At 36.0% G+C, this 19766-nt stretch overlaps 1 long non-coding RNA gene across 1 annotated transcript; it reads left to right on the top strand.

Annotated features, from left to right (window-relative positions):
• Nucleotides 1-918: 918 nt before the first annotated feature.
• LOC135154416 (uncharacterized) lies at nt 919-2853 on the top strand. The gene is made up of 3 exons (XR_010293811.1): nt 919-1075; nt 1736-1851; nt 2783-2853. It is a non-coding gene; the product is annotated as an uncharacterized LOC135154416 (long non-coding RNA).
• The last annotated feature ends 16913 nt before the right edge of the window (nt 2854-19766 follow it).

The raw sequence follows: 19766 nt of genomic DNA, 5'->3' as shown, positions 1-19766 counted from the left end.
CTCGCGCTTCGCGCTCGCATTTTTTGATTGTTGAATTATGTAATGCCTTCATGGCTAAGTGCAAGCAGTCCTTAACAGGTACCTTTTCAACAGGTACCAGTTCAAAACGTATATAAAAATTTTCTGCTCGCGCTTTGCGCTCGCATTATTAATACTAATCCTTTTCATGATTTACAAAACATGAATAGAGTGTCTCGTTAAGTAAATATTATAGGACTAAATCTCGAAATTTTCCGCTCGCATCAATTGTCTACTTATATCACTATTCCGCTTGAGTTACAAAAAGTGCTTAGAATTTCCATTCTTTAGGTGAAAATGTAAAAAAAAATTCAGCTCGAGCTTCGTGCTCGCATTATCAGATTATTAAATGCAAGCAGTCTTTAACTGGTATATTTTCCATCAGTTCATTTCTGCTCGCGCTTTGCGTTTGTAGTAATTATTAAGTTGCATACACATCTTTTTCAGGATAACAAACATTGCCCAGAATGTTCAAATTTTAGGAAAATATACATAAAATTTCAACAACAAAAAAATTAGCTCGTGCTTCGCGCTCACATCATATAAATAAGGATTATGATATTGTAAATTAATTTATAAGAATAGAGCTAAGAGGTGATCGGGGGAAAATATGGCTGAAACAAATTTCCGCCCCATCCCCCTATTGGCGAAGGCTGGATCCGTACCTGCGTCCCCCCATACCTTTTGGGAGAGATTTCCGCCCCTGCCCTGGTACCTTGTAATTCAAAGACCTTGGAACAGTCCATTGGCCCACAGTATCTGAAACCAAAATCACTGATGCACCCGAGCTTGTGAGCCTATTCTTGATGATAAAGTACATGTAATATACCCAGATACAATGTAATATACAATGACATAATTTTTATTGTGTTTTCTGTGTCTTGACTTCCTCTCAGGTTTTCAACGACTCAGTTCATGGCCACATTGACTTTTGCCCTCTGCTGGTCAAAATCATAGATACCCCACAGTTTCAGAGACTACGCTTCATCAAGCAACTTGGCTGTTGCTACTTTGTCTTCCCAGGAGCAGCACACAATAGATTTGAACACTCACTAGGGTAAGTAGCAAGTGTATAGACTATGGTTGCCTTGAAGTGCTATTGATTACATACGAGTTATTGCTTGGAACTTTACATGGCGCCTTTAGTGAATATGAATAGTGGCAAGATATTGGATTAGTAACCTTTCCTCTTCATTCACACAAATATTCAAACAATGAATTAACCGCTTGCAGGCTTGTATTTTGTTTTTCATTTTTTATCCATAGTTTTCTCACTCCTGGTAGTACGGTTTGATTGACCAAATTTTATAGACTTATGCCCATTTCGTAAAAAATACAACTGTGGTAACTTTGTCACTATTTATGGTAACTACAATTACCAACAGCCAATCAAATCATGGTTTCTATGGTAGTTATACACCAATGGCAAAGTTACCATAATTGCAGACCCTTTAATACGAAATATGTACCCTTGATTAAAATAAATCAATTCAATTCAATCTTTATTGCAACTGTATACAAGGTTGGATTATGTATCCCAAAAAATGGTTTACTCCAGGAATGTCTTACGGTGAGGCTATTTCATTTCCTAATCTTGAGTATTTATCCATTCTTCGAAGAAAGCTCTGTCTTAATGGTTTACTCCATGTTTTTAGATTACGACTGTCGTAGAGCAACAGGTAAACAAAACAAATATCATCATTTTTCTGACTAACAGGGTCTGCTACCTTGCCGGAGAGCTTGTCCTTTCTCTTCAACGCAAGCAGCCAGAGCTAAACATCACCAACAAGGATATCCTCTGTGTGCAGATTGCTGGGCTTTGCCATGATCTTGGTGATAATAATTTCTAAAAAATTTTGTTGGGTTAGTCAACCCTCTCACCCTATTTCAACTGGGCTATATGAGACCAGGCTTTTACTGGGGGAGGTGTGTCAAATGACCCCCTTGATATTTCGACAATGATCGCCGTGAAAAGTGCCACGCGTGTAAAGCCGGATGTGGACTACAAATCTGAGTTGTAATTTTTTTCCAAAATCATCTTTCATATTTTTTAAAATTAATAAATTATGCAAATAAGTGTACTTTGCCTGTAGGTACAAAACCTTCAGCTATTTCAATGTGGTTACTCCCACCCCTGTACAATATTATTGTAATTCTGCTGTAATTGTAAATCAAATATGTTTATGCCTGTTTTGATCTTGCTTTACATATTTATGAAATTATGTGAAATGTATTTTACCTTTAATATTATGAGGTCTCAAGTGGGAACTCCTCAAAGAAATCGTAAAGAAACTAGAAGAATCTTATCAAGCTAGAATTATTGTATTAATGCGTGTGCTCAATACATCTCCTTAAACGGGAGTAGATAAACAATATTCTAAAAAGAAGATACCGTTTCTATGTGGCGGCATTCAGATCAGTGATTTCATTCTCATCCTCTCTCGACATTTCCGTATTTTTTTTTTAATGTATTGCTTTTCTGCGGTGTCTCAGCTTCTCCGACATTGTTAGAATATCCCATACAGATGGACTACAGAAACAAAATATTAACTTTTGTGCTTCTTTGATCGCACTGTGCTTACTTAATTCCAGCTCCTGAGAATAAATCTTATCGAGTCTTGTTTGAGTCGGTTACAAGTTAAAACCTCACTGACAATTTTAGGCTATATTCTTTTTATTTGTCTTCTTTGAATAGGTAAATAGATAGAATGTGTACCTTTAATGATACACTATTATTAGTATTGTTATTCTTATTCAACACTAGGTCATGGTCCTTTTTCCCATGTGTTTGACTCATTCGTCATTCCTTCCTTCGGACTCGAGGAGAAACTCAAGGTAAATGAACAAAAATCTTTGCTGGTGAAAAAACTTCTACCAAGAATATTATTTGTAATATATATATATATAAATAAATATATATATATAAATATATACAAGAATATATATATATATATATATATATATATATATATATGAATGAAATATGTTCACCGTCAAGGATAGAAATAATAAAAAAATAAACGAAGAATAGTCAATTAGTCAAAGAAAAGTCCACTTTTAGAATATTTTCCGGCTATTCTTCATTCATTTTGTTAAATATATACAGTGCGTCCCACAAAAAAGGAAACCCGTTTTCAGAGATAGATTTCTCAATTATTGAATATGTCTTTACTCCAAATTTCATACTCGTGGCAAGAGTGGAATCTCATCTCATCTTCAATTTGAGACCAACAGCTTAGGAAATGATATTTCATGCATGACAGATTTTAAAAAAAAAAAGAATATTGAGGACTATCAGGAACGATTTGCGCAGAAACTCACGTGTGACTCTGAATCCTTTTTCATTTCAGGTATCAGTGAGAGAATCATAACAAAAGACAATACAATAAAATGCTAATGAGCCAATCTTCGAATACTAGTGAGCGCGTTCGTCGTAGCACGAACCAATTATGTCCAATATTTCTGCACGACCCGGGTGGTATTCAGGAACACTGTCATAACTTTTGTCATAAATCTTGTCAATTCTCTCCGAGATGTGACACCGCTATAATTGTCACAAATCAGTATTCTGAACATTGTATTCTCCCTGTCATATCTCTTTAAGTTCCCGTCCATTTTTTCGAAAGCAAACCAATCAAAATTATCGTTAGTTCCCAGTGGGAGCCTTTCTAGCCAATAGGAAGGCCCCGTGGCAGGCATAGGGCATATCCCCAATACAGTTACTGGCATCGCGCAACTACGTGTATATTGATGCGCTTGATTACAAAGAGAGACAGGGAACTGTGAAGGAGTTTAGAAGAGAAGTAGAAAAAGAAGGAAAACAGAGAAAAAAAGGAGGAATTAATATGTAGGGCCTCACTAATTGAACAAATAATTTTGAAAATTGTCATGGATGATGAGTGAAACTAATACCACAATCTAATCTAAATGGTATCATTATATGCTTGACATTCAGTCGGCAGGGTATAGGCATATTTGGTACTAAAAGATATGACAAAATTTATGACTGCTACCTCCCTGTCATAACTTTGTCATATCTTTTCCTTGTAAAAAGGATTACGCGCATTTAAAGCCGCGTATTTTTGGTGCGAGCTAAAGAAAAGAGACGAAGTTTGTGACAATGTTTGTGACAAAAGTTATGACATCCTCCAGAATACCGCCCCTGGTTTTGACATCAAAATTTCAAACTCGTTTTGCTCATAATGCGTGAAGTGTTCGTCACGTGTATCAAAATAATGAAGAATGATTGAACTATATGATTATGTAAATCAATAATCATAATTTTTTTTTGTTTTTTAAGAAAAAAGACATGGGAATCCCGGTTTCCTTTTTTCTGGGACGCACTGAATAAACAGTATATATATATATATATATATATATATATATATATATATATATATATATAAATATGTGTGATATTTTACATGTATAACAGCTTTGGCAACTCTTTCATTTAAATATTTTGTGAAAGAAATGGATGAAGAGAACAATGGTAGGCATATATATAAACAAATATATAAATATATATATAAATATATAAAAATGAAGGTCCTGCGTCGGTTGTGGTAGTATAAAGCAAAATACAAGGTGAATAAAACAACCGTAGAGAGAAAAGTTAGATCAAATTTTCGCCCATAGGGCTTCATCAGGAAAAAAGAGAAATTATTTAAATAGAGAACAAGCTGCGTATCTGAATAAACATGCGCGCGCGTTTTTCAGATTTAGACTTAAACTCTAGGCATTCTAAAACGTTTTTATCATGAAAATCAATAAAGCGTGCTCGAAGCGCGTGTACAAAATATTTCATATTCCGATCTGAAAAGGGTCAATTCAAATTCTAGGTTTCAAGCAATTTGTAGGTTAATTATGAGGTGGATATGGATCGCACTTAATAATAAAGAGCTGACATGTTTCATTATTATTACTATTTAAATAGGACCGGGACATTCTAATGACATTATGTCATCATATTATAATTTATTCACTCGTCTTCCTCCTCTTCTTTTTCCTCCTTTTTTGCCGGTTTTCCGACGGCGGCGGCGTCAACAACACCAAATCTTAACCGAAGGTTAAATTTGGAAAAATGACAGCATAAATTAAGAGTATGTAGACCTAGTTCATGAAACTTGAGAAAATGGTTAATCAAGTATTTAAATAAGGTTTGTTGTTCCGAAGGTTCGTTAATCCGAAAACGAAATAAGGTTCGTTGTTTCAAAGGTTCGATAATCCGAAAACGAAATAAGATTCGTTATTCCAAATGTTCGTTAATCCAAAAAATGAAAACCGGGAAAGAAGAGGAAGGGCAAGTGTGGTGGTGAGGGGGGGGGGAGAAATACCGTTGCTGTTCAATTGTTATGAGGATAGAAAGGCAAGGGCGGCCGAACGAATTTTTGTTTGGGGGGCTGTTGCACCCACAAATGTAATAACGCCCACAAATGTAATAACACTTTTTCCCATTCGTCACCCTTCGTCTGCCTACATTCGGTCAAGTGTGAGGGAGCTTTAAGGACTGCTTGAAGTAGCCATGGGGATGTTAAATAACAATCAAATAAAGCGAGTGCAAAGCGTGAGCTGAAACTTTTTGACATTTCTACATTGAGAATGGAAATTCTAGGCACATTTTGTAATCGCGAACAGGATAGGTTAATAACTAAACAATCGATGCGAGCGCGAAGCGCGTGCGGAAAAATTCTAGATTTAGACATAAAAACGGGACACTCTATTCATGTTTTGTAAATCATGAAACGGATGAATAATTGGGGGATATAATGCGAGAGCAGATGCGAGCAGATTTCTCTTTCGATATTCTGATCTGGAACGGGACAATGATTTAAATAGAGAACAAGCTGCGTATCTGAATAAACATGCGTGCGCATTTTTCAGATTTAGACCTAAACTCTAGGCATTCTAAAACTGTTTATCATGAAAATCAGTAAAGCGTGCTCGAAGCGCGAGTACAAAATATTTCAAATTCCGATCTGAAAAGGGTCAATCCAAATTCTAGGTTTCAAGCACTTTGTAGGATAATTATGAGGTGGATATGGATCGCACTTAATAATAAAGAGCTGACATTTTTCATTATTATTACTATTTACATAGGACCGGGACATTACGTCATCATATTAGAATTTATTCACTCGTCTTCCTCTTCTTCTTTTTCCTTCTTTTTGTCTCGCCTGCATAACAGAGCGAGACTATAGGCGCCGGTTTTCCGACGGCGGCGTCAACATCAAATCTTAACCGAAGGTTAAATTTTGAAAAATGACAGCATAACTTAAAGGGAAATTTAACCTTTGGAACTAAGTAGCTTGTGTGAAAACAGAAAAAATCAAAGAAACGGATCAATGAAATTTTGAGAAAAATTGAATAAATAACAAGAAAGTTATGAGCATTTGAAGTTTAGATCATTATTGTAATGTAGATCCTCTAGTTGGCAATGCAACAAAGATGTGTGATGACACATGTGAACAACTTTCCCATTACTTTTGTATGTATTACACTTAAACTGCCTTTTTTATCACTTCTATCAGTAGATCATGTATTCTTTCTATAGGAGGGCATGTAATACAGATTTTCACAGAATAAATTATGAATAAAGAGTTTGTATCACCATGAGAAGGAGCAAAAAGAGACAATTTATGGGAATGTTATAGTCCATCACAGGGAAAGTTGTTCACATGTGACATCACGCATCTTTTTCGCATTGCCAATTGGAGGATATCCATAGCATTAGTGATCGCAATAATCAGATGCTCATAACTTTCTCATTATTTGTCCGATTTTCGTCAAATTTTCTATGTTCTTATTCTTTGATTTTTCTGTTTCCACACAAGTCCACATGTTCTAAAAGTTTCATTCCCCTTTAAGAAGTATGTAGACCTAGTTCATGAAACTTGAGAAAATGGTTAATCAAGTATTTCTGAACATCCTGCTTGAGGTTTAGGTCACATGATCAATGTCAAAGGTCATTTTATTAGGGTCATTGAACTTAGACCATGTTGGGGGGAATCAATATCAGAATCTTGCACTTCTTAATTCCGAAGGTTCGATGATCCGAAAACGAAATAAGGTTCGTTGTTCCGAAGGTTCGTTAATCCGAAAACGAAATAAGGTTCGTTGTTCCGAAGGTTCGTTAATCCAAAAACGAAATAAGGTTCGTTGTTTTGAAGGTTCGACAATCCGAAAACGAAATAAGATTCGTTATTCCGAAGGTTCGTTAATCCAAAAAATGAAAACCGGGAAAGAAGAGGAAGGGCAAGTGTGGTGGTGGGGGGGGAGAAATACCGTTGCTGTTCAATTGTTATGAGGATGGAAAGGCAAGGGCGGCCGAACGAATTTTCGTTTTGGGGGCAAAGCCATAAATGAAACTCGTACCTCAAAATGGGCACTTTGGTGATATTTTTACCATGAGATTATCATCTGCGTGAAGTCATTGTGTGTTTTATAGTAATTAAGTAGATAAAAACCTTTTTGAAGTGACTTTTGATTATGGAAATATATATATTTAGGCTTTATTTTTCGCGAGAGAGTGTAATAAGCGAGCGGTTTGGAAAAAAAATCAAAGCTGAAGTTGTAAAACCCGTTTTTGCGGTCAATTACTGTTAAAATGGCATTATTGGGAGGTGTTGCGAGCGTGAATCACAAGCTCAAACCTTAGGACATTTCAATAAGAAATGAAAATAAAAACTTCCGAGCAGGTTTCTGCTATCATTAAAAAGATGTGCATCTAACCATGGACCCTAGGGTCCAAGATCTAACTAAAGAATTAACACGAGCGGAAAGCGCGAGCTTAAATATACTGACCAGAATTTTTATTTATTTTGGGGGTGCAAGTGCCCCCTGCCCCCCGTGGATCCAGCTTTCGCCAATAGGGGGAGCGCGAATTTTTTTCACCCATAATTTCCCCGATTGGCAGCTCAAAGTTGATTTTTTTTTTTTTTGTTGAAAAAGTAGTCCTAACAGTCAATAATTAGCTTTATTCTTATAAAAAAGTAAATATGAAATAATATCATAAACCCTTTTTAAATAATGCGAGCGCAAAGCGCGAGCTATATTTTTTAATAAATATAATGGGCAATATGTTTGTGATCTTAAAACAAAATTCCTATGTTACTAGAGAACATGCGAGCAAGAGGCGCGAGCAGAAATTTTAAATAAAAGCTCTGACCTGATCTAAAAGTAACATGTTAAGGATTTTTTGCAGTTAGCCATGAAGACGATACATGTTTCAATCAGGGGCGGCGGAACGTAATTTCCTTCGGGGGCAAAGTAAAAAAATATACACTTTTATGCCAAAACTGGCATTTTGGTGCAAACGGATATTCCCACCATGAGATTATTATCTGCGTAAAGAAGTCGTGTGTTTTGTAGTAATTAAGTTGAGCAAAGTTATTTGAATTTATATTTGATTGATAAGATATATGTTTAGGTTTCACTTTTCGCGAGCAAACAGTAGCGAGCAAGCGGTTTGGAACAAAATTTCAAATCTGAAGTTGTAAAACTTGCTTTTTGGTCAATTATGGACCTAATTATTGTTAAAAGGGCATCCTTGTGAGATGTTGCGAGCGAATCACGAGCTCAAAATATTTGAAATCTTATGTAGGCCTAATAATAACAATAATAATAATAATATTGGTATCATTTATCAAGGGAAGCCATTTCAGTTCTGAAAACTGTTCTCGCAGCGGGCCTGGCTATTATTATTACCCCGGCTTTGGCTGGGCTGCCTAGGCGCCCGAAGGAAGGCATTTAATAAATTTCTTCCTACCGGGTACCCATTCACCTTATATGGGTTGAATGCAGTACAGTGTGGATAAATTTCTTGCTGAAGGAAATTACGCCATGGCTGGGATCCGAACCTACGACCCTCTGTTTCATAGTCAGAGGACTAATCCACTGGGCCACAACGCCCCACATAAAAATAAACATTACGAACATTTTTTGTAATCATGAAAAAAGGATTTACTTTGTTAACACTAGGCGTAACGATCAATAAAATTTTATCAACATTTATATTATTTATTACCATTTTTATTATGATCATCGTTTGGATTATTATGATCATCATTAGTATTATTTGTATTTTTATTACCAACAAAAGCTCTTATTAAAAATTACATCCACTCCAATACAAATCCTATTATCTGGAGGTTACTCGCACGCGACCAACACACTTAATCCCCTGCATCATTAAACAATTTGCTTAGGCAGCAATAATTGCTCAGATAAAAAGAAATTAAGCCTATGTTTGATCCGGGCGCCTATTCTTAATGCACTACATGCTTTGGTCACAACACACACATGTATCATCGTTTGTTATTACTATTATTGCATAATATCATGTCATCTTGTAAGGACAACACCGTTCTTGTTAGCAAAATGAATTAATTTCATTTTCGGAAATTTGAACCTTATTTAATTTCGGATTAACGAACCTTCGGATTAACGAACCTTCGGATTAACGAACATTATTTCGTTTTCGGACTAACGAACCTTCGGAATTACGAACCTCATTTCGTTTTCGGACTAACGAACCTCATTCGTTTTCGGATTAACGAACCTTTGGAATTACGAACCTCAGTTCGTTTTCGGACTAACGAACCTTCGGAATTACGAACCTCATTTCGTTTTTGGATTAACGAACCTTCGGAATTACGAACCTCATTTCGTTTTCGAACTAACGAACCTTCGGAATCACGAACCTCATTTCGTTTTCGGACTAACGAACCTTCGCAATTACGAACCTTCGGAAATACGAACCTTCGGAATAAGGAACCTTCGGAATATCCAAACCTGTGGAATAACGAAGCTTCGGAACTACGAATGTATCCTAAGGTAAAGTTTTTGAATTGTCATCATCACTTAGAAAGTATATGAACCTAGTTCATGAAATCTGGCCATGATAGTAATGAAGTATTACTGAATATCAAGTTACATGACCAAGGTCAAAGGTCATTTAGGGTCAATGAACTTTACCCAAGTTGGGGACAATTGTGGAATTACCATTATAACTTTGAATGTTTATGGAACTGGTTCATTAAACTTAGACATAAGAATAATCAGGTATCACTAAACGTCCTATGCGAGTTTCAGGTCACATTACCAAGGTCAAAGGTCAATGAACTTTGGCCATGTTGGGAGTATTTGTTAAATTACTATCATAACTCTGAAAGTGTATGGATCTAGTTCATAAATCTTGAACATAAGAGTAATCAAGTGTCGCTGAACATCCTGTACGAGTTTCAGGTTACATGACCAAAGTTAAAGGTAGTTTAAGGTCAATGAACTTTGGCCATGTTGGAGGTAATTTTTTTAGATTGCCGTCATAACTTTGAAAGTTTATGAACACACACACACACATATATATATAACTATATATAAGTATCACTGACAAGTCTTACGCCACATGATCAAGGTCAAATGTCATTTAGGGTCAATGAACATAGTATTACATCATTATATGAATCGTGTTTTTTGTGAATAATTACTTTACAGCCATTCCATGTAACTAGACACCCTGGGATTCAAATCTCAAGTTAAACCAATAAATGAAGAATATCTACATGTATGATTGGCTAAATACATGTCCAAAGGATGTAAAATCTGATTTTTCACTGCCTTTCACCTACAAATGAGCGAGATACACGACCCTTAAGAGATGCCAACTTTGCATGAAAAGTATGGGTTTTTTAAAACTTTTTTTAATGACACTAATAAAGTGTGTTCTGTTGTCTGTAAAGGTTCTAGGACAACTACCCCCTGGACAATCACCCCCGGACAATTACCCCCCGAGGACAATTACCCCCCCGGAAAATTACCCCCCGGACAATTACCCCCCGAGGACAACTACCCCCGAGGACAATTACCCCCCGGACAATTACCCCCCGGACAACTACTTCCGGATAACTACCCCCGGACAACTACCCCCGGACAACTACCCCCCGGACAATTTCCCTCCGGACAATTACCCCCCGGACAATTACCCCCCAGACAATTACCCCCCGGACAATTAGCCCCCGGACAATTACCCCCCGGACAACTACCCCCCGGACAATTACCACCCCGGACAATTACCCCCGGACAATTACCCCCCGGACAACTACCCCCGGACAATTACCCCCCAGACAATTACCTTCAGAAAATCCCCCCTTCTCTCCAGCATCAATGTTAGAATTAGGCGGGACCCATTGTAAGTTTTGGTCGGTGGCACAGGTTTCCGAAATATTTTCTACTTTTTTTCTTTATCATACGTTAATAACTTTTTCTTTCTCTTTTATATTGCTCTTTCTCCTGTTCTCTCACTTCTTTTTTCCTTTTTTGTTTTTATTTAGCGGCGCCTTCTGCATCATGAAAAATGGGGGGGGGGGGGGGGCTTGCACCCGAAACCTCCCGTTTGGCTATGCATATATACATCAGAAAATTGGTAAACTGGCCCTCATTCTAAGTTTTCATAGAACAATTGAACACGATTAGTCATAATAATCACAAATGCTGAATATTTCTGATTCCAGCTGATCTGATTTTTTTAAATATTTATTTTGGGTTTAATTTCAGGTAAGAAATCAGGCAAATAGATAAAACGTAAAAAAAAACACCTTTATAGGTAGATATATTGAAAGTCGAAAACACAACTATGAACACTTACACTGTCAAGTAGACCTATAAATCTGTTTTTTTTAAACAGTTCAACTAACAAGAAGCTAAGAATTATGAAACAATTGGTGCACATTCCAGATTAAGATGTGGCTTTATAACTTAATACAGTAAGCTAAAAAACTTTATGCAAAGATAATACACACAAGAACACTTTGTTAATGACAAGGTGTTGTTATGTGTATTATTCTTGGGTGAAAGCAATTAAACATTAAAGAAGGAAATTAAGTACCAAATTTACTAAATTTTAAACAATATGACATAATCAAATACAGTGTTTTTTCTATACAAATTGGCAATCATGATAGTATACAATTCGTTTAAAGGAGAATGAAACCCTTGAAACCAGCTGAATCCATATCAAAGAGAAAAATCAAAAAAACATATTGTTGAAAGTTTGAGGAAGATTGAATGAATAATAAGAAAGTTATGAGCATTCGAATATTGAGATCACTAGTGCCATGTAGATCCTCACAACGGCAATGCGACCAAGATCTGTGATATCACACACGTACAACTCCCTCATTACTTTAGTACTTATTTCACTTATATTCTCACTTTTATAGAGTCTATCACAAGGTGAGGTGTTCTCTTTATGAGATGACAAGTACAGAGGTTTCACAACATTATATCATTAATGAATCGTTTGTCATATGATTAGAATGAGCAAAAAGAGATGTTTTGGGGTATATTTTCAGTGTCCAAATGGGAGAGTTGTACGTGTGTGACATCACAGATCTTGGTCGCATTGCCAATGGGAGGATCTCCATAGCATTAGTGATCTCGACATTCAAATGCTCATAACTCTTTTATTGCTAGTCCTATTTTACTCAAAGTTTTGTTGATCTTATTCTTTGATTTTTCTGCTTTCACAAAAGCTAACTTGCTCCAAGAGTTTCATTCTCCTTTAAGGTGCATTTTAACATAGGTCCATGATTTTAAGGACGGTTTGTAAGAATTTATAAAGAAGTAGGCCTATGCAAATCAAATAATGCGACCGAGCACCCTGAGCTGAAAATATTAATATTTAGACCATAAAACGGACATTTTACAGAGCACTTGAAAAATCAATTTGTAAATTTAAAAATAATGAAAGCTCGATATCCGAGATGAAATATGATTTGTATATTGACTTCGAAACTTGATATTTTAAGCTCCATATCAGCCTATTTAGCAAGTTGTGTATCTCATCGAACAGGCTATGCGAGCCCGAAGCGCGAGTGAAAAAATTAATATAGTGACATGAAATATATTTTTTAATCATTTTCCAAGTCATCCCCTGACCTTTTTATTTTTCTTCTTTCTTTCCCCTTTTTTTTCATTTTTTTGCTCTGCCGATAGGGGGGAGGGGGCGGGGCCCTCGCCCCCCTGGATCTGCCTATGGATGGAGCTCAATTTTACAGCTTTCTTACGGCGTACGTTTGATTCCAAGATACTCGAGAATGTCTTGAGTACTTCTTACGTCAAACGTACGGCCGACGTATGACTCTGTGCACTCCCTTTGTCTAGGGGGTAATTGTCCGGGGGGTAGTTTTCCGGGGGGTAATTGTCCGGTGGGTAATTGTCCGGGGGTAGTTGTCCGGGGGGTAGTTGTCCGGGGGGTAATTGTCCGGGGGGTAATTGTCCTCGGGGGTAATTGTCCGGGGGGTAATTGTCCGGGGGGTAATTGTCCGGGGGGTAATTGTCCTTGGGGGGTAATTGTCCGGGGGGTAGTTGTCCGGGGGGTGATTGTCCAGGGGGTAGTTGTCCTGATACCGTCTGTAGATTCACAATTTATTTTATTCTGTCAAATCTTATAGCCATTCTAACATCACTTTCTTTTTTGCACTTTTTCGAGCTTGACAATATTTCAAGTTAAAAACACCCTCGAAAAGGTGTCACGCGAGTCACAAAAATACATCCATAGTTTAGTTTACTTAAAAAGTATTACGCAATATAATTTGTAGTTGATAAAAAGTAAGGAGCAAATAGTCCTAAATCGAACCAGTAAAGAAGATTGCCAACTGGAGACCCCTTCATTATGAAAAAACACCCTAAAGTGCCGTCACGCGAGTCATATAAAGGTTTTTTAGGGTACGTCACGCGAGTCACATACCACAAAATGAACAATATTTTTGGGAAAAGGGATAATGATTGCAATTCTTAAGGCAGATGTCAATTTTTTAGGCCTGAATTATTACTTTCATTAAGAAAAACGTTGTTAAATGCTATTAATAACGCATGTGGGATTACAATATGTAGTCCCGCATGTTAACTTTCATGTAATATTTATAGCGTGACTTTAAAATTCCTTTCTTTTAAAGATACAGGGGATGCAAATGACCATAAGTGTTCTGTTTGAATGAAATTCGGCCCATTTTACTGTATAAAATCGTGATTTTTTTTTTTATTTGTAGTAAAAAAAAGATACTTGTCACGCGAGTCACACTCCTGTGTCACGCGAGTAACATTTTCAAATGCCAATTGACTCAAAACAATAAGTCAGGCGTCAATTAATTTTTAACATTATTTTCAGATGTTTTCAGAAAATTTTAACAAAGTCTGGTATCTTCTTAGGAAAATACAGACAAATAGAATAAGGTCAGGAATCTTAAATAGTGTCGCGTCACGCGAGTCACAACAAACAAATTGAAATATCTCCTACAAAAACGACTGTAAATTCAATATTTTTTGTAAACAATGTGTATTATCAATACTTTGATTGAAATAAATAGAAGTGTGCAATATACGATTTTCAAGTTATCAACCTTAAGAAGTTGAAATTTAGTGTAAATGTCACGCTAGTCACAATGGAATGGCTGTTTATAGTAGTTTTCAAAGTCAGTACTGCTGCTATATTGAATTGCGTAATGCAGATGAGACTTCCCCCATTTTTGTCTCACCTGCATAGCAGAGTGAGACTGTAGGCGCCGCTTTTCCGACGGCGGCGCAAAGTCATGTGGGTCGGTGCGAAACAAAAGTGCGCCAAAATTCATTTTGGGCAATTTCAGATTTTTGTCATGCCCAGCTGAAAGACAACACTTTAAAGAATACTTCCGCAAAATATTCCATTCGGGAATTTGCATAAAGGTTGTTTATAATTTCCTACCTCAAATCGTAAAATGCGACATTTTGCGAAATGCCAGGTATATTACAACCTTGAAGTTGAAAACAGGCCATTTCACATGAAGTTTTTCATGTAGGAATCTGAAATGGCTCCTACATAATCATGATCTTTTTTGTGAAAGGGTTCAAATTAGATAAAAGACAGCTCTAAGGTAGTTTATATGAAAATTATTTCTCAAAATAGGCTGATAATCCACGTTTTTTGCAATTACATTATAAACATTTGGATTTCCGTCTAAATTCTAACAGCATCATTTTTCCCGATGTCTAAGCTTTAAGTTGATACCAAATTTAGCTGTCTGTTTTTGCCCGTTTTTATGTTAGAGCCGCTTTTACTTGACACATCACTCCCCCCAAACGGTCATTTTTATCATGTTTATACCGCACAGTCATCGCAGCGCACCGTATGGGGCATACATATTGTCGTTCATTTTTGCACGGCGAGGTCGATTCTCCTTCAATTCCATGAAAATGACATGAATTCCGGGCATAATGTAGGCAAAATGAAGGTTGATAACGCATATAAGGGCTACCTAACCCTCTTCCAGAGATAAAAGTTACTTGTAGAAGCTTTTCAGCCAAAAACCCTCTCAGAGAGATGACAGCACGGTTAATATTTTCAGATTTTTTTTATTTTCTTTATTTGATGATCATTTTGATGCCATATAATTTTTTCAGGATCTCATACACACTTTTTTAGGCATTTGAAAAGCATCAACCAACATTCACTCAGGTCAATCTTAAAGTAACAAAGAGTTTATAAACTACACACTGTTTAGCGTAATTCATCTTTTCACAGATAGGTTTAAGTAGCCAATCAAAATTTGGTATCAAGGTGACGTCATATCGGCTTTAAATTATGTTCAGTCGATTCTACGCCTCAAATTACCCCTAATCAAATTGTTAAAGGTAAAAAAAATAACACGGAATATAATTTTGGCACACTTTCAAACTCATTCTGGCCCACTGTGCGGCGGCGACGGCGGCGGCAAGGTCAACATTAAAACAAATGACAGCATAACTTAGAAAGTTTATAGACCTAGTTCATGAAAATTAGACATAGGCTTAATTAAGTATTATTAAACATCCTACCTGAGTTTCAGGTCACATGATCAAGGTCAAAGGTAATTTAGGGTCAATGAACTTAGACCAAGTTGGCGGAATCATCTTTAAAATCTGAAACTAAGGTTAAGTTTTTGAAATGTCATCATAACTTCAAATTTATATGGACCTAGCTCATAAAACTTGGACATAAGAGTAATTACTATCAATGAACATCCTGTGCGACTTCCAAGGTCAAAGGTCATTTCAGGTCAATGAACTTTGGCCAAGTTGGGGGTATTTGTTGAATTACTATCATATAAATTTGAAAGTTTATGGATCTGATTTATGAAACTTGGACATAAGAGTAATAAAGTATTATTGAACATCCTGGGTGAGTTTTAGGTCACACGACCAACGTCAAAGGTCATTTAAGGTCAATGAACTTTGGCCATGTTGGGGGTATTTGTTTAATAACCATCATGACTCTGAAAGTGTATGGATCTACTTCATAAAACTTGGACATAATAGTAATCAAGTATCACTGAACATTTTGTTCGAGTTTCAAGACGCATGAGCAAAGTCAAAGGTCATTTAAAGTTAGAGGTAATTATTAAATTGCTGTCATAACTTTCAAAGTTTATTAATAAAGTTTATGAAATGTAGACATACGGGTAATCAAGTATTACTGACAAGTCTTAGGTCTCATGATCAAGGTCAAATGTCATTTAGGGTCAATGAACGTACTATCGTATCATTATTCGAATGGTGTTTTTTGTGAATTATTATTTCATAGTAGTTTTTAAAGTCAGCACTTCTGCTATTGAATTGCGCAATGCAGATGAGACTGCCAGAGGCGCTCCACTTGTTTTTTTTTTGCTCCACTAATAGAAGGTCCCCCCCCCCCCACTGGATCCGCCTGTATGTATGACTTTATAAATCCTACTCTTGCCAAAAGTATGGTCGGTCGAAATACTTGAACTTGAACCCCTAATTCTTTGTTTCAGAGTCAAGGGACTGAACCGCTTCACTATTATTTCCTCCATTTATTTTTCCCCTTGAACAGCATGAGAATCTATCTGTACTGATGTTTGATCATCTGATCGAGAAAAATCAATTAGTTAGTACTGAACTGGAGGAGAATGGATTGGACAAACAGGATCTCGATTTTATCAGAGAACAGATTGAAGGATTACCCCCTAAAAAGAGCCAAGATCAGGTCAGATAAGATTTTGCCCAAATTTGCTTGCAATTTATTCAAGTTCAAGGTCAATTCAACATTTATTTCCAGAGATAAAAGCATAAAAAGATAACAATTCAGTGGAGGTGGCAACGAAGTAAGCAGAGCTTGTGACGAGTACACAGTGGCAAATAGACAATAAAGACGTAATGCATGAAAAAACCCTTATCCATGCAAAGTACATTACACAACAAGGGGAAAAGCAAAATGAAAACAAAAACATAATATTATACATTATATCAAATGAAACAGTTAATAAATCGTCAAACCAGTCATCCTACAACAGAAACTAAGGAAACCACTCAATTTAGGGACCGGACGTAAGTTTTTTTTTTCTTAAGATTTGTCTTGGAGTAAATACCAGCTTGGCGTTTGCTAGCAAAAGCTGTCCTGTCGAGTTCCAACGTGTGTTACCATGAAGAGAAACAGAAACAGAATTCAAAGATGGTGAATTTCTAACGTCTGAAGATAAATAGTTCCACTTTTCGGACCTACAAACGAATATTATGTTGATTGAGAGCACGTCCTGTGTCTTTGCAAATGAATTAATGAAGAGGAGTGTGTATTGTATTTAAATAAGATTGATAAGATTGATTTTATTTATACACGATTAAAAAGCCCACCAGTTCACAGACAGATTTCCATTGGGGCCGTGTGGAACATAATATACAATTGGCATGATAAACGTGTGAAAACCAGTGTTTAAAGAACAATAAAAAAATATGTTATTATGAACAGAAGGATCAATAAAATATTACAAAAGAATCACTTTCTGAAAGATGATGAGGAAGGGAGGAGAGGGAGAAAAAAAGGAGAAAAAGGAGAAAAGGAAGAAGAAGAAGAACAAGGAGAAGAAGAAGAAGAAAGAGGAAGAAGAAGAAGAAGAAAGACGAAGGCAAAGAAATGATATATCGTTCACAAAGACATCAATAAGTAATATACATGTACAAAATGAAATGTGGTTGAGGAGCTATCGAGTAATTCGAACAAAGTGGTCTAGTTTCCCGTATTTAGTGATCATCTGGGATAAAATTATTGGAAATGTTTTTTTCAACTGATTTGAGTAGGTATGGGTGTCAACATTTACCAAAAAAAAGGTAGGAAAAATACGGGCTGGAGAAAGTGCTTTTTTCCAAGGTCAATTGTCAATGACCTTTTTTAATGTACTATATAATGGTATCACCCAGATAAAATGTAACAGGTTGGTGATCTTGGTTTCAAAATGCACAGATTCTTACAAGAAGTTCAAATAATAAAAATTAAATACTTACATTTACCCATAAAATTCAAGGTCAAAGGTCAATGACCTTTTTTACACTACATACATATATATATAAACCCCTCAAAAAAGTTTTGAAATCTTGGTTTGGCCATAAATTTCTCCCAACTCCCAATTTTACACAATGCATATTTGACATCATTCAAAAGATCATTTAATTCTCTTTAAAATGATGCCATGCTTGTTATGATCATGCCATCATGATAAGAGCAGGATTCAAAAGTATTGGATGAGGTCTGAATTGAAAAGCTGCAAAACGAGCAAAAACAGTTTGGAAATCTAAGTTTGGCCATTAATTTCTCCCAACTCCCAATTTTACACAATGCATATTTGACATCATTCAAAAGATCATTTAATTCTCTTTAAAATGATACCACGCTTGTTATGATCACGCCGTCACAAAAAGAGCATGATTCAAAAGTGTTGGATGAGGTCTGACTTGAAAAGCTGCAAAAAGAGTAGAAATAGTCATGGAGGGTCAATACAGAACATGATTCTTTTGTTTGTGTCAATAGAGATGAAAATCCATTCAAATCAAGCCACTGCTTCTTCATCTTCTATGTTTTGTTGTGGTTTATGTACTGATGGTTCTGTGAGATAACATGGTTTGAGCCGTTAAGTTGAGTTGAGTTTATTAACAACATTAACATATTTACATGAATGAATATACATATTTACAAGAATGTGATTGTATAACATGAATCATATAAATGCAAGTCATAACATAACATAAGCATAGTCTAAATAAAAACACAATATGATACCGCATGTGATATCAGCATATAATACAAGAGAGTAACATCATGTGGTTTGTCTTGATGCAGTTTCACTTGACAAGAACCAAATCACCATAAAAAATGATTGTATGCATGAACATAAATTATACATGGTATGAGTGATTTTGTACCAAATGAAATGCTGTTAAAGGGAGAACCAAAAGTTAGCACTTGTGCTAGTCGAGAATGGTTTCCCAAAATGATCAAAGTGCAATGTATCTACTCTCCTAAAACAACTTTGTTTTATTTTATTTTTTTCCAAGCTCATATCAATCATCAATCTTCATTAATTAAGTAATTTTTCAGATTTTTAAAAAATGAAAACCGTGTTCTTTTCTCTCGAATACTCTGGGGCAAACTATTCCAAAACTTTGCTCTAATAAAAGATATAGAAAAAATGCCATGTGTAGTGTTACATTTGGGGAGTCTCAGCATGGAATGTTCTCTGCCTCTGGTTTTGTAACTATGATTTAACAACTCAAAGTATTGCTTTACAGAATGTGGTAAATGTTCTTTGTGTAAATCATAAACAAATGTTGATACTGCAAGTTTATGCAAGTCATAAACATCTAATACCCCAGGCTGACGAATAGTGGCCTAGAGCTTGTTCTAAGTAGAGAAAATGTACATCTAATACCCCAGACTGACGAATAGT

Source organism: Lytechinus pictus, chromosome 6, assembly GCF_037042905.1.
Source record: "Lytechinus pictus isolate F3 Inbred chromosome 6, Lp3.0, whole genome shotgun sequence".
Classification (NCBI taxonomy): domain Eukaryota; kingdom Metazoa; phylum Echinodermata; class Echinoidea; order Temnopleuroida; family Toxopneustidae; genus Lytechinus; species Lytechinus pictus.
This window is presented reverse-complemented; position numbering and strand designations above follow the sequence as displayed.